The sequence below is a fragment of the Schistocerca serialis genome, chromosome 4, assembly GCF_023864345.2.
Source record: "Schistocerca serialis cubense isolate TAMUIC-IGC-003099 chromosome 4, iqSchSeri2.2, whole genome shotgun sequence".
Lineage (NCBI taxonomy): Eukaryota > Metazoa > Arthropoda > Insecta > Orthoptera > Acrididae > Schistocerca > Schistocerca serialis.
Window position 1 is genome coordinate 98,189,105 of NC_064641.1, and position 13,336 is coordinate 98,202,440.

Consider the following 13,336-nt stretch of genomic DNA (forward strand, 5'->3'; position numbering starts at 1 on the left):
CATGTTCTAGAACAGCTGTTGCTCACTTAGAGTGAAGGATCTCATGCTAACAGGCTGCATGGTCAGTTGTGAGTTGGTCAGGCCATCCTCATAGCTCAGCTTCCCCAGACAATGAGTCGTGGAATGGGAGACGATTGTCGTCGATAGTAGAACGGGAAATCTCTGGCGGAATCGGTGAAAACTCTGCCTGTTAGTAAACTTTGGGTGGTCTTCTCAGCTATTCGATAGCTGTTATCGAGTTGTGTGCGATCTCCAGATACTTTTCGACAAGCAAAATATATAGCCACTTGTGTATCTGCGCCGCGCGGGATTAGCCGAGCGGTCTTAGGCGCTGCAGTCACGGACTGTGCGGCTGGTCCCGGCGGAGGTTCGAGTCCTCCCTCGGGCATGGGTGTGTGAGTTTGTCCTTAGGATAATTTGGGTTAAGTAGTGTGTAGGGGTAGCCGTGGTCTAGGGGTAGCATGTCTTCGGTCCCGGGTTCGATCCCCGCCACTGCCTAAATTTTGATAAATAACCAGCATTGGTGGCCGAATACTTCCGGCATTAGAAGTCAGCCTCATTCTGCCAATGGCCTTGTCAAAGAGGGCGGAGGAGCGGATAGAGGTTCAGGGCACTCTCTTGTCCTACGGGTGGGATATTGCCCCTAAAGGCGGAAGAATCAGCAATGATCAACGACATGAGGATGCATAAGGCAATGGAAACCTCTGCATTAAAGACACGTAACGTGAATCCACAGGACATGTGGCCTGTAATTGAAGAAGTGTCATGATGATCTCTCCATTGGCAAAAGATTCCAGAATAGTCCCCCATTCGGATCTCCGGGAGGGGACTGCCAAGGGGGAGGTTACTATGAGAAAAAGATTGAGTAATCTACGAAAGGATAACGTTCTACGAATCGGGGCGTGAAATGTCAGAAGCTTGAACGTGGTAGGGAAACTAGAGAATCTGAAAAGGTAAATGTAAAGGCTCAGTCTAGATATAGTAGGGGTCAGTGAAGTGAAGTGGAAGGAAGACAAGGATTTCTGGTCAGATGAGTATCGGGTAATATCAACAGCAGCAGAAAATGGTATAAGAGGTGTAGGATTCGTTACGAATAGGGAGGTAGGGCAGAGGGTGTGTTACTGTGAACAGTTCAGTGACCGGGTTGTTCTAATCAGAATCGACAGCAGACCAGCACCGACAGCCATAGTTCAGGTATACATGCCGACGTCGCAAGCTGAAGATGAACACATAGAGAAAGTGTATGATATTGAAAGGGTAATGCAGTATGTAAAGGGGGACGAAAATCTAATTGCCATGGGCGACTGTAATGCAGTTGTAGGGAAGGAGTAGAAGAAAAGGTTACAGGAGAATGTGGGCTTGGGACAAGGAATGAAAGAGGAGAAAGACTAATTGAGTTCTGTAACAAGTTCCAGCTAGTAATAGCGAATACGCTGTTCAAGAATCACAAGAGGAGGAGGTATACTTGGAAAAGGCCGGGAGATACGGGAAGACTTCAATTGGATTACATCATGGTCAGACAGAGATTCCGAAATCAGATATTGGATTGTAAGGCGTATCCAGGAGCAAATATAGACTCAGATGACAATATAGTAGTGATGAAGAGTAGGCTGAAGTTCAAGTCATTAGTCCGGAAGAATCAATACGCAAAGAATTGGGATACGGAAGTACTAAGGAATGACGAGATACGTATGAAGTTCTCTAACGCTATAGATACAGCAATAAGGAATAGCGCAGTAGACAGTACAGTTGAAGAGGAATGGACATCTCTAAAAAGGGCCATCAGAGAAGTTGGGAAGGAAAACATAGGCACAAAAAAGGTAGCTGCGAAGAAACCATGGGTAACAGATGAAATACTTCAGTTGGTTGATGAAAGGCGGAAGTACAAACATGTTCCGGGAAAATCAGGACGCCAGCCGAAGTGGCCGTGCGGTTAAAGGCGATGCAGTCTGGAACCGCAAGACCGCTACGGTCGCAGGTTCGAATCCTGCCTCGGGCATGGATGTTTGTGATGTCATTAGGTTAGTTAGGTTTAACTAGTTCTAAGTTCTAGGGGACTAATGACCTCAGCAGTTGAGTCCCATAGTGCTCAGAGCCATTTGAACCATTTTTTGAAAATCAGGAATACAGAAATACAAGTCGCTGAGGAATGAAATAAATAGGAAGTGCAGGGAAGCTAATACGAAATGGCTGCAGGATTAATGTGAAGACATCGAAAAAGATATGATTGTCGGAAGGACTGACTCATACAGGAAAGTCAAAACAACGTTTGGTGACATTAAAAGCAACGGTGGTAACATTAAGAGTGCAACGGGAATTCCACTGTTAAATGCAGAGGAGAGAGCAGATAGGTGGAAAGAATACATTGAAAGCCTGTATGAGGGTGAAGATTTGTCTGATGTGATAGAAGAAGAAACAGGAGTCGATTTAGAAGAGATAGGGGATCCAGTATTAGAATCGGAATTTAAAAGAGCTTTGGAGGACTTACGGTCAAATAAGGCAGAAGGCATAGATAACATTCCATCAGAATTTTTAAAATCATTGAGGGAAGTGGCAACAAAACGACTATTCACGTTAGTGTGTAGAATATATGAGTCTGGCGATATACCATCTGACTTTCGGAAAAGCATCATCCACATAATTCCGAAGACGACAAGAGCTGACAAGTGCGAGAATTATCGCACAATCAGCTTAACAGCTCATGCATCGATGCTGCTTACAAGAATAATATACAGAAGAATGGAAGATAAAATTGAGAATGCGCTAGGTGACGATCAGTTTGGCTTTAGGAAAAGTAAAGGGACGAGAGAGGCAATTCTGACGTTACGGCTAATAATGGAAGCAAGGCTAAAGGAAAATCAAGACACTATCATAGGATTTGGCGACCTGGAAAAAGTGTTCGACAATATAAAATGGTGCAAGCTGTTCGAGATTCTGAAAAAAGTAGGGGTAAGCTATAGGGAGAGACGGGTCGTATACAATATGTACAACAACCAACAGGGAATAATAAGAGTGGACGATCAAGAACGAAGTGCTCGTATTAAGAAGGGTGTAAGACAAGGCTGTAGTCTTTCGACCCTACTCTTCAATCTGTACATCGAGGAAGCAATGATGGAAATAAAAGTAAGGTTCAGGAGTGGAATTAAAATACAAGGTGAAAGGATATCAATGATACGATTCGCTGATGACATTGCTATCCTGAGTGAAAGTGAAGAAGAATTAAATGATGTGCTAAACGGAATGAACAGTCTAATGAGTACACAGTATAGTCTGAGAGTAAATCGGAGAAAGACGAAGGTAATGAGAAGTAGTAGAAATGAGAACAGCGAGAAACTTAACATTAGGATTTATGGTCACGAAGTGAATGAAGTTGAGGAATTCTGCTACCTAGGCAGTAAAATAACTAATGACGGACGGAGCAAGGAGAACATCAAAAGCAGACTCGCTATGGCAAAGAAGGCATTTCTGGCCAAGAGAAGTCTACTAATATCAAATGCCGGCCTTAATTTGAGGAAGAAATTTCTGAGTATGTATGCCTGGAGTACAGCATTGTATGGTAGTGAAACATTGACTGTGGGAAAACCGGAACAGAAGAGAATCGAAGCATTTGAGATGTGGTGCAATAGACGAATGTTCAAAATTAGGTGGACTGATAAGGTAAGGAATGAGGAGGTTCTACGCAGAATCGGTGAGGAAAGGAATATGTGGAAAACACTGATAAGGAGAAGGGACAGGATGATAGGACATCTGCTAAGACATGAGGGAATGACTTCCATGGTACTAGAGCTGTAGAGGGCAAAAACTGTAGAGGAAGACAGAGATTGGAATACGTCAAGCAAATAATTGAGGATGTAGGTTGCAAGAGCTACTCTGAGATGAAGAGGTTGGCACAGGAAAGGAATCCGTGGCGGGCCGCATCAAACCAGTCAGTAGACTGATGACCAAAAAAAAGGTGTGTATGCTTAGGGACTGATGACCTTAGCAGCTAAGTCCCATAAGATTTCACATACAGTTGAACTTTTTTTTTGTGTATCTGCAAATTTTCAAACTTTGCTCGTCTACTTTATCCTTCTCATGGGAACGCTGTGTGAAGTTAGACAAAATTTCCAGAATTTCCGGAAAATGTCTGGACTTCGGAATGGAAGACATTCGTTTCCTTTTTCCTCGTACAGGTACGTCATTGGTGGATACATGTTCACGGCGGGAGGTGGTGGACAGACTTCCAGATCTCTGATAGGAAGAGCATCTAGGCCTTTTCCGACATTAGCTATAAAAGATTTTTCCCGGCTTCTTTCCAAAGTCCGAAGAAAGCCTATCAGCCCTGAGAGAAAGAAACGGATTCGAACTTCTACTTAGTGATTGTACTCTTGAACCCATTCTCGTATGGGTTCTTGTTGACGTCAGCCTTCTGCCAAGTCTTTGAAGATTCAAATTGTGACTTACCCCTACATGCGTCCAGCAATCCGGAAGATGATGAAATCAGCGATTCCCAGTCTCATCACATCAGCTCAGCGTCACAGCAATTATCAGCAGCAGCAGTTGGGGGGGGGGGGGGGGGGGGGAGACCGCGACTTCGCTTCAGCTTCCTCAACGGCAGTCACAGTAAGACCACATTTGCAACGTGCGCTCCCGACTTCGAAAATCGCGATATAGTGTGAGAAGAGGAGTTAATTCATGTTTTCTTTTTTTTTTGCCGTCTAATTCTTGCTTGAAGGAGATCTTTTCGTTACTGAATTGACTCACTAGAGCTTACCCACCTGGTGATGTTTCCTTCTGATTCTAGGTTTATTCGTTAATCTGTTATGAGCTAGTCGGGTTCATACTTTTTTGTGTGTTTAGATTTTCAATCACGAGTGAAAAGGTAATTCCTGTTCTTTACGTTTCTGGGCACCATGGCAACGGTAATTTTGTGGCAACATGCTGGTGGTGACCCAAAAAATTTTATTATCATTGTTCTATTTTAATTATGTACATCCATTCTCAGACTGTTTTATAAATGGTTCAAATGGCTCTGAGCACTATGGGACTTAACATCTATGGTCATCAGTCCCATAGAACTTAGAACTACTTAAATCTGACTAACCTAAGGACAACACACAACACCCAGCCATCACGAGGCAGAGAAAATCCCTGACCCCGCCGGGAATCGAACCCGGGAACCCGGGCGCGGGAAGCGAGAACGCTACCGCACGACCACGAGATGTGGACGACTGTTTTATAACCACAAAATTTATGTGTCCTGAATACTTTCTACGTACTGTTTGGATAAATATTAGTATACCAGATCAAACTCTGTCATTCAGCGACCTTTAAATTATTCGACTGAAATCCCCAGATTCTCCATCCACAAGCAACAGGCGAGGCCGCTGATGAACTCAGGAACTAATCAAATAACGTTTATTGATGCATGCGGCAACTGATTTTTCGAGTAGCCTGTTTGGTTCATGGGGGCAATATAGCTCCATTTGGGTAATCTATCATTTTACACTGAAGCGCCAAAGAAACTTGTGTAAGCATGCGTATTCAAATACAAAGATATGTATGCAGGCGGAATACAGGGCTGCGGTCGGCAGCGCCTCTGTAAGAGAAAAAGTGTTTCGTGCAGTTGTTAGATCGGTTATTGCTGCTACAGTAGCACGTTATGAAGATTTAAGTGAGTCTGCACGTGGTGTTATAGACTGCGCCTAATCGTTGCGACACGGCATCACCGACGTAGCGATGAAGAGGGGATTTTCCCGAACGTCCATTCCACGAGTGTACTTTGAATACAAGGAATCAAATCTCCGACATTGCTGCGGCCGGTAAAAGATCCTCCAAGAACGTGACCAACGACGACTGAAGAGAATTGTTCAACGTGAGAGAAGTGCAACTTTTCCGCTAATTGCTGCAGATTTAAGTGCTGGTCCACCAACAAGTGTCAGCGTGCGAACCATTCAACGAAAGATCATCGATATCGACTTTCGGAGCCGAAGGGTGACTCGTGTACGCTTGATGACTGCCCGAGACAAAGCTGTACGCCTATCCCATGCCCGTCAACATCGACGTTGGAGTGTTGACGACTGGAAACATGTTGCCTGGTCGAACGATTCCCGTTTCAAAATGTATCGAGCGGATGGGCGTGCATAGGTATGGAGACAACCTCATGAATCCATGGATCCTGCATGTCAGGAGGGGACTGTCCAAGATGGTGGAGGCTCTGTAATGGTGTGATGCATGTGCAGTTGGAGCGATATGCGATCTCTGATACGTCTAGACGTGTCAGGTGACACATACGTAAGCATCCTGTCTGATCACCTGCATCCATTTCCACTGTACATTCCGACGGACTTGGGCAATTCCATCTGGACAATGCGACACACCACGCGTCTAGAGCTGCTACAAAGTTGCTCCAGGAACACTCTTCTGAGTTTAAACAGTTCCGCTGGCCACCAAACTCTCCAGAGTTGAACATTATTGGGCATATCCGGGATGCCTTTCAACGTGCTGTTCAGAAGAGATCTCCACTCCTTCCTACTCTTACGGATTTATGGACAGCCCTGCAAGATTCTCCAGCACTACTTTAGTCGAGTCCATTCCATGTCACGTTGCGTCACTTCTGCGTGCTCGCTATACGACGTTAGACAAGTGCACCAGTTTCTTTAGCTCTGCTGTGTATATGATCGATCGTGATGGAGTGAACATCAGTCTCTTCTGACAACAAACAGAGCACCTGGTGAGCAAGAGACCTTCTGCACAGCACACCCGGCTTCTGGCAACATCCTGTCTCGTTTATGTTACTTCATGGGCTATTTACCCTATTATAAATGATATTGTCCAAAAGTCTCACCTGTGACAACAACGTTTAGATAATTAAACACCCGACAGTTACGCTTTATTCATGCAATAACTTAACGCGGTTCAGGAATTTATTCCCATATTGAGGTGCTGTGCGGGTTTAGTACTGCACGCGATATCTGCATCTTTTCTTTTCTTTTTTATTTGCGTACGGACTCTATTTGGGGTACGAAAATGACCCGCAAAGAATCACGAGGATTCATCAAGCCTGCAGTGTAAACGACTCATTAAGCAGTCAGTACAGCCGTTGCCATCCATCATTCGAAAAGAGCGAAAAATGCGACTCTTTTGGCCTACACCATGCGCCACCTTTCAGCTACTGTCCAATTTCTGTTCGTATTTTTAGGCCCACAGAGGGCGTTCAACTCATGTTCCGCTTTGAGTAGCGACATTTCGAGTGCTGCTCAACTCCAGATATCCTCTGTATGCAATTTCCTAAAGGATGTTCGCTATGTAGGGCCCAGCAATCCAGCTAGGAGTACCTACTGTTCAAGATGGTCGGGGTAGGTTTATGGACGCGTCGGTGGACCCAGTAACAGAAGAATCAACTGTAAGACAAGTATATTCAGTAATTTTGCAATCCAGGCAGCTTCTTACGTCCTCTGCTACGTCCTGCTGGGCGAACCCTCACGTACATTACGTCTGCTGATGTGATGTTGTCGGGTACCGTCATGCTCCACGCTATTGCCCCATCAGAAACTTGCCGTGTTGTCGGTTGCTGTGATTGGCGAAAGCTACTGCCCATCTGGTGACTGAGTTGTCAGACTGTTCACAGAGCCTGACCAGCCCTTCAACAAGCCTGTGGTAGATCAGAGGCTGTGACGTCATAGCAGTTCGTGCCGCACCTCGGTGTAGTGGTGACAGTTTCCTGAGAGGTTCTGGAAGGTGAATCCTGGCAGCATCGTCAGCTAACAGTGTGGCGTAGATGTTCTGGAGGAATGGAACAATCCTGCACAGACTGTTAGCCAACAGTAATCAGAGCATCAAGTGCGAACATGAGGAACTCCATCGATACTTCTGATCGAGGTCTTACTGGCCTGTCAGCTGACGTATTATTTACGACTTAAGAAGGAGTTTTGCTGTTAGACGTCGTTTGTAATGGCCGAACTGTTCTCCTTTATTCCTAGCCGTCACCAGTTTTTCCAACTATTACATTTGCTGAAGGATTTATTTTGGTATGTCAACCCTCTGGAAAAGCGCACACTAAGTGAAGCTGCCAAGCGAATTAAGTTTCTTGTGTAAGGTTACGGATGAGCGCCGAAGCTCATCTAGCACTGTCACCGCCGTAAATTTCCTACTGAACCGCTCGCAGTCACGCACTGCCTCACTGAGCTTGCTGTTCTGCTAGCCTGCTCGCCAATCGCACTCCCTAACGACACACGCCTCGTTTGCTGACATACTGGCCCCGTTGCGAACGAAATACTGGGCCGAAGAACTTAGAATTTTTTTGTCTTCCCTAATTGAACTGTCCACCCCATTAGCCATAGAACTTGTCGTGGGTGGGGAGGCTTGCGTGCCTCAACGATACAGATAGCAGTACCGTAGGTGCAACCGCAACGGAGGGGTATCTGTTGAGAGGCGAGACAAACGTGTGGTTCCTGAAGAGGGGCAGCAGCCTTTTCAGTAGTTGCAGGGGCAAAAGTCTGGATGATTGACTGATCTGGCCTTGTAACACTAACCAAAATGGCCTTGCTGTTGTGGCAATGCGAACGGCTGACAGCAAGGGGAAACTACAGCCGTAATTTTTCCCGAGGGCATGCAGCTTTACTGTATGATTTAATGATGATGGCGTCATCTTGGGTAAAATATTCCGGAGGTGAAATAGTCCCCCATTCGGATCTCCGGGCGGGGACTACTCAAGAGGACGTCCTTATCAGCAGAAAGAAAAATGGTTTTCTACGGATCGGAACGTGGAATGTCAGATCCCTTAATCGGGCAGGTAGGTTAGAAAATTTAAGAAGGGAAATGGATAGATTAAAGTTAGATATAGTGGGAATTAGTGAAGTTCGGTTGCAGGAGGAACAAGACTTTTGGTCAGGTGAATACAGGGTTATAAATACAAAATCAAATAGGGGTAATGCAGGAGTTGGTTTAATAATGAATAAAAAATAGGAGTACGGGTAAGCTACTACAAACAGCATAGTGAACGCATTATTGTGGACAAGATAGACACGAAGCCAATGCCTACTACAGTAGTACAAGTTTATATGCCAACTAGCTCTGCAGATGGTGAAGAAATTGATGAAATGTATGATGAGATAAAAGAAATTATTCAGGTAGTGAAGGGAGACGAAAATTTAATAGTCATGGGTGACTGGAATTCGAAAGTAGGAAAAGCGAGAGAAGGAAACATAGTAAGTGAATATGGATTGGGGGAGAGAAATGAAAGATGAAGCCGCCTGGTAGAATTTTGTGCAGAGCATAAATTTAATCATAGCTAACACTTGGTTCAAGAATCATGAAAGAAGGTTGTATACATGGAAGAACCCTGGAGATACTAAAAGGTATCAGATAGATTATATAATGGTAAGACAGAGATAGGAACCAGGTTCTAAATTGTAAGACATTTCCAGGGGCAGATGTGGACTCTGACCACAATCTATTAGTTATGAACTGTAGATTAAAACTGAAGAAACTGCAAAAAGGTGGGAATTTAAGGAGATGGGACCTGGATAAACTGACTAAACCAGAGGTTGTACAGAGTTTCAGGAAGAACATAAGGGAACAATTGACAGGAATTGGGGAACGAAATACAGTAGAAGAAGAATGGGTAGCTGTGAGGGATGAAGTAGTGAAGACAGCAGAGGATCAAGTAGGTAAAAAGACGAGGGCTAGTATTAATCCTTGGGTAACAGAAGAAATATTGAATTTAAATGATGAAAGGAGAAAATACAAAAACGCAGTAAATGAAGCAGGCAAAAGGGAATACAAACGTCTCAAAAATTATATCGACAGGAAGTGCAAAATGGCTAAGCTGGGATGGCTACAGGACAAATGTGAGGATGTAGAGGCTTATCTCACTAGGGGTAAGATAGATACTGCCTACAGGAAAATTAAAGAGACCTTTGGAGGAAAGAGAGCCACCTGTATGAATATCAAGAGCTTTGATGGAAACCCAGTTCTAAGCAAAGAAGGGAAAGCAGAAAGGTGGAAGGACTATATAGAAGGGCTATACAAGGGCGATGTACTTGAGGACAATATTATGGAAATGGAAGAGGATGTAGATGAAAATGAAATGGGGGATATGATACTGCGTGAAGAGTTTGACAGAGGACTGAAAGACCTGAGTCGAAACAAGGCCCCAGGAGTAGATAACATTCCATTAGAACTACTGAGAGCCTTGGGAGTTCCAGTCCTGACAAAACTCTACCATCTCGTGAGTAAGATGTATGAGACAGGCGAAATAGCCGCAGACTTCAAGAAGAATATAATAACTCCAGTCCCAAAGAAAGCAGTGTTGACAGATGTGAAAATTACCGAACTATCAGTTTAATAAGTCACAGCTGCAAAATACTACCGCTAATTCTGTGCTGACGAATGGCAAAACTGATAGAAGCCAATCTCGGGGAAGATCAACTTGGATTCCATAGAAATGTTGGAACACGTGAGGGAATACTGACCCTACGACTTATCTTAGAAGAAAGATTAAGGAAAGACAAACCTACGTATCTAGCATTTGTAGACTTAGAGAAAGCTTTTGACAATGTTGATTGGAATACTCTCTTTCAAATTCTGAAGGTGGCTGGGGTAAAATACAGGGAGCGAAATGCGATTTACAATTTGTACAGAAAGCAGATGGCAGTTATAAGAGTCGAGGGGTATGAAAGGGAAGCAGTCGTTGGGAAGGGAGTGAGACGGGGTTGTAGCCTATCCCTGATGTTATTCAATCTGTGTATTGAGTAAGCAATAAAGGAAACAAAAGAAAAGTTCGGAGTAGGTATTAAAATCCATGGAGAAGAAATAAAAACATTGAGGTTCGCCGATGACATTGTAATTCTGTCAGAGACAGCAAAGGACTTGGAAGAGCAGTTGAACGGATTGGACAGTGTCTTGAAAAGAGGGTATAAGATGAACATCAACAAAAGCAGGACGAGGATAATGTCGGGTGATGCTGAGGGTATTAAATTCGGAAATGAGTAAAGGAGTTTTGCTATTTGGGGAGAAAAATAACAGATGACGGTCGAAGTAGAGAGGATATAAGATGTAGAGTGGCAATGGCAAAGAAAGCAGTGTTGACAGATGTGAAAATTACCGAACTATCAGTTTAATAAGTCACAGCTGCAAAATACTACCGCTAATTCTGTGCTGACGAATGGCAAAACTGATAGAAGCCAATCTCGGGGAAGATCAACTTGGATTCCATAGAAATGTTGGAACACGTGAGGGAATACTGACCCTACGACTTATCTTAGAAGAAAGATTAAGGAAAGACAAACCTACGTATCTAGCATTTGTAGACTTAGAGAAAGCTTTTGACAATGTTGATTGGAATACTCTCTTTCAAATTCTGAAGGTGGCTGGGGTAAAATACAGGGAGCGAAATGCGATTTACAATTTGTACAGAAAGCAGATGGCAGTTATAAGAGTCGAGGGGTATGAAAGGGAAGCAGTCGTTGGGAAGGGAGTGAGACGGGGTTGTAGCCTATCCCTGATGTTATTCAATCTGTGTATTGAGTAAGCAATAAAGGAAACAAAAGAAAAGTTCGGAGTAGGTATTAAAATCCATGGAGAAGAAATAAAAACATTGAGGTTCGCCGATGACATTGTAATTCTGTCAGAGACAGCAAAGGACTTGGAAGAGCAGTTGAACGGATTGGACAGTGTCTTGAAAAGAGGGTATAAGATGAACATCAACAAAAGCAGGACGAGGATAATGTCGGGTGATGCTGAGGGTATTAAATTCGGAAATGAGTAAAGGAGTTTTGCTATTTGGGGAGAAAAATAACAGATGACGGTCGAAGTAGAGAGGATATAAAATGTAGAGTGGCAATGGCAAGGAAAGCGTTTCTGAAGAAGAAAAATTTGTTAACATCGAGTATAGACTTAACTGTCAGGAAGTCGTTTCTGAATGTAGCCATGTATGGAAGTGAAACGTGGACGATAAATAGTTTGGACAAGAAGAGAATAGAAGCTTTCGAAATGTGGTGCTACAGAGGAATGCTGAAGATTAGATGGGTAGATCACATAACTAATGAGGAGGTATTGAATAGAATTGGGGAAAAGAGGAGCTTGTGGCACAACTTGACTAGAAGAAGGGATCGGTTGGTAGGACATGTTCTGAGATATCGAAGGTCACCAATTTAGTATTTTAGGGCAGCGTGGAGGGTAAATATTGTAGAGGGAGACCAAGAGATGAATACACTAAGCAGATTCAGAAGGATGTAGGCTGCAGTAGGTACTGGGAGATGAAGAAGCTTGCACAGGATAGAGTAGCATGGAGAGCTGCATCAAACCAGTCTCAGGACTGAAGACCACAACAACAACAACAACAATTGAACTGTTCTAATGTGCAACGGCTGGAGTACTGGTTGAGATGTTCTATCATGCTCAAAAGTATCCTAACGGTCTGAATTCCGTGCCGCTTATTTTGTATGTAACTCACGTAATGCAACTGTCTTACATGACCTTTGCTCTCCTTTCGGTACAAACTATACAAAATGGTTACTTCAAAAGGCCACAAGAGATAACTGCCCTATTTGGTTATCATTCCAGATGGAAATCGATATCACGATAGTGCAACTATCGGAAAACACGTTATTATATGAGACACAATATTACGCTTGTAAACTCAAATTTATTACAGTAAATGTATGGCTCTGATTCCAGATGCTAATTAATGTCACGATAATGTAAATATCAGAAAACATGTTATTAGATTGACACAACCATTACGCTTGTAAACTCAAATTTACTGCAGTAAATGAAATTTCAAAAAGCAATTTTCAACTTGAAACTCATTTAGGAATATTTTTGCACTGGACTGAGACCTGGCTGTTGAATCCAGTAACTATTTTTCCTGTTAACTAAGAGAAATCTTAAATATGGGTTCAATCACAGGTACTAAGTGTGCTAAATTTGAACTTGAAATGACAAGACATAAAGTTTTGTGTTGGATGGTATTCGAACCCATCACCTAATCGGACTGTTGACTAAGCACGATCAGATGATAGAAATCGTAATTTTTGGCCAATAGTGAGCTGATTGAAATTGAAATGACGAGACGAAAAAGTTTTCACCTGAAGGATTCGAACCCTTTACCTATCGTCTTTGACTTCTAGTCACGACAGACACTTAAATCGGTTTATTTCACAATTAGCGAGATGTTTACGTGTCTGAACCGGAAGAAAACGTGACAAAGTTCTGTGCTGACTAGGAATGGGGTCCTGGATTTATCGTTGTAGTTCGCTACACACGAAGAAAAGATGACTATCGAATTCTTTTTCATCAGTCACTAAGAGCGGAATGTCTTAACTTGAAAGCTGTATAAACTTGTTGATAACCA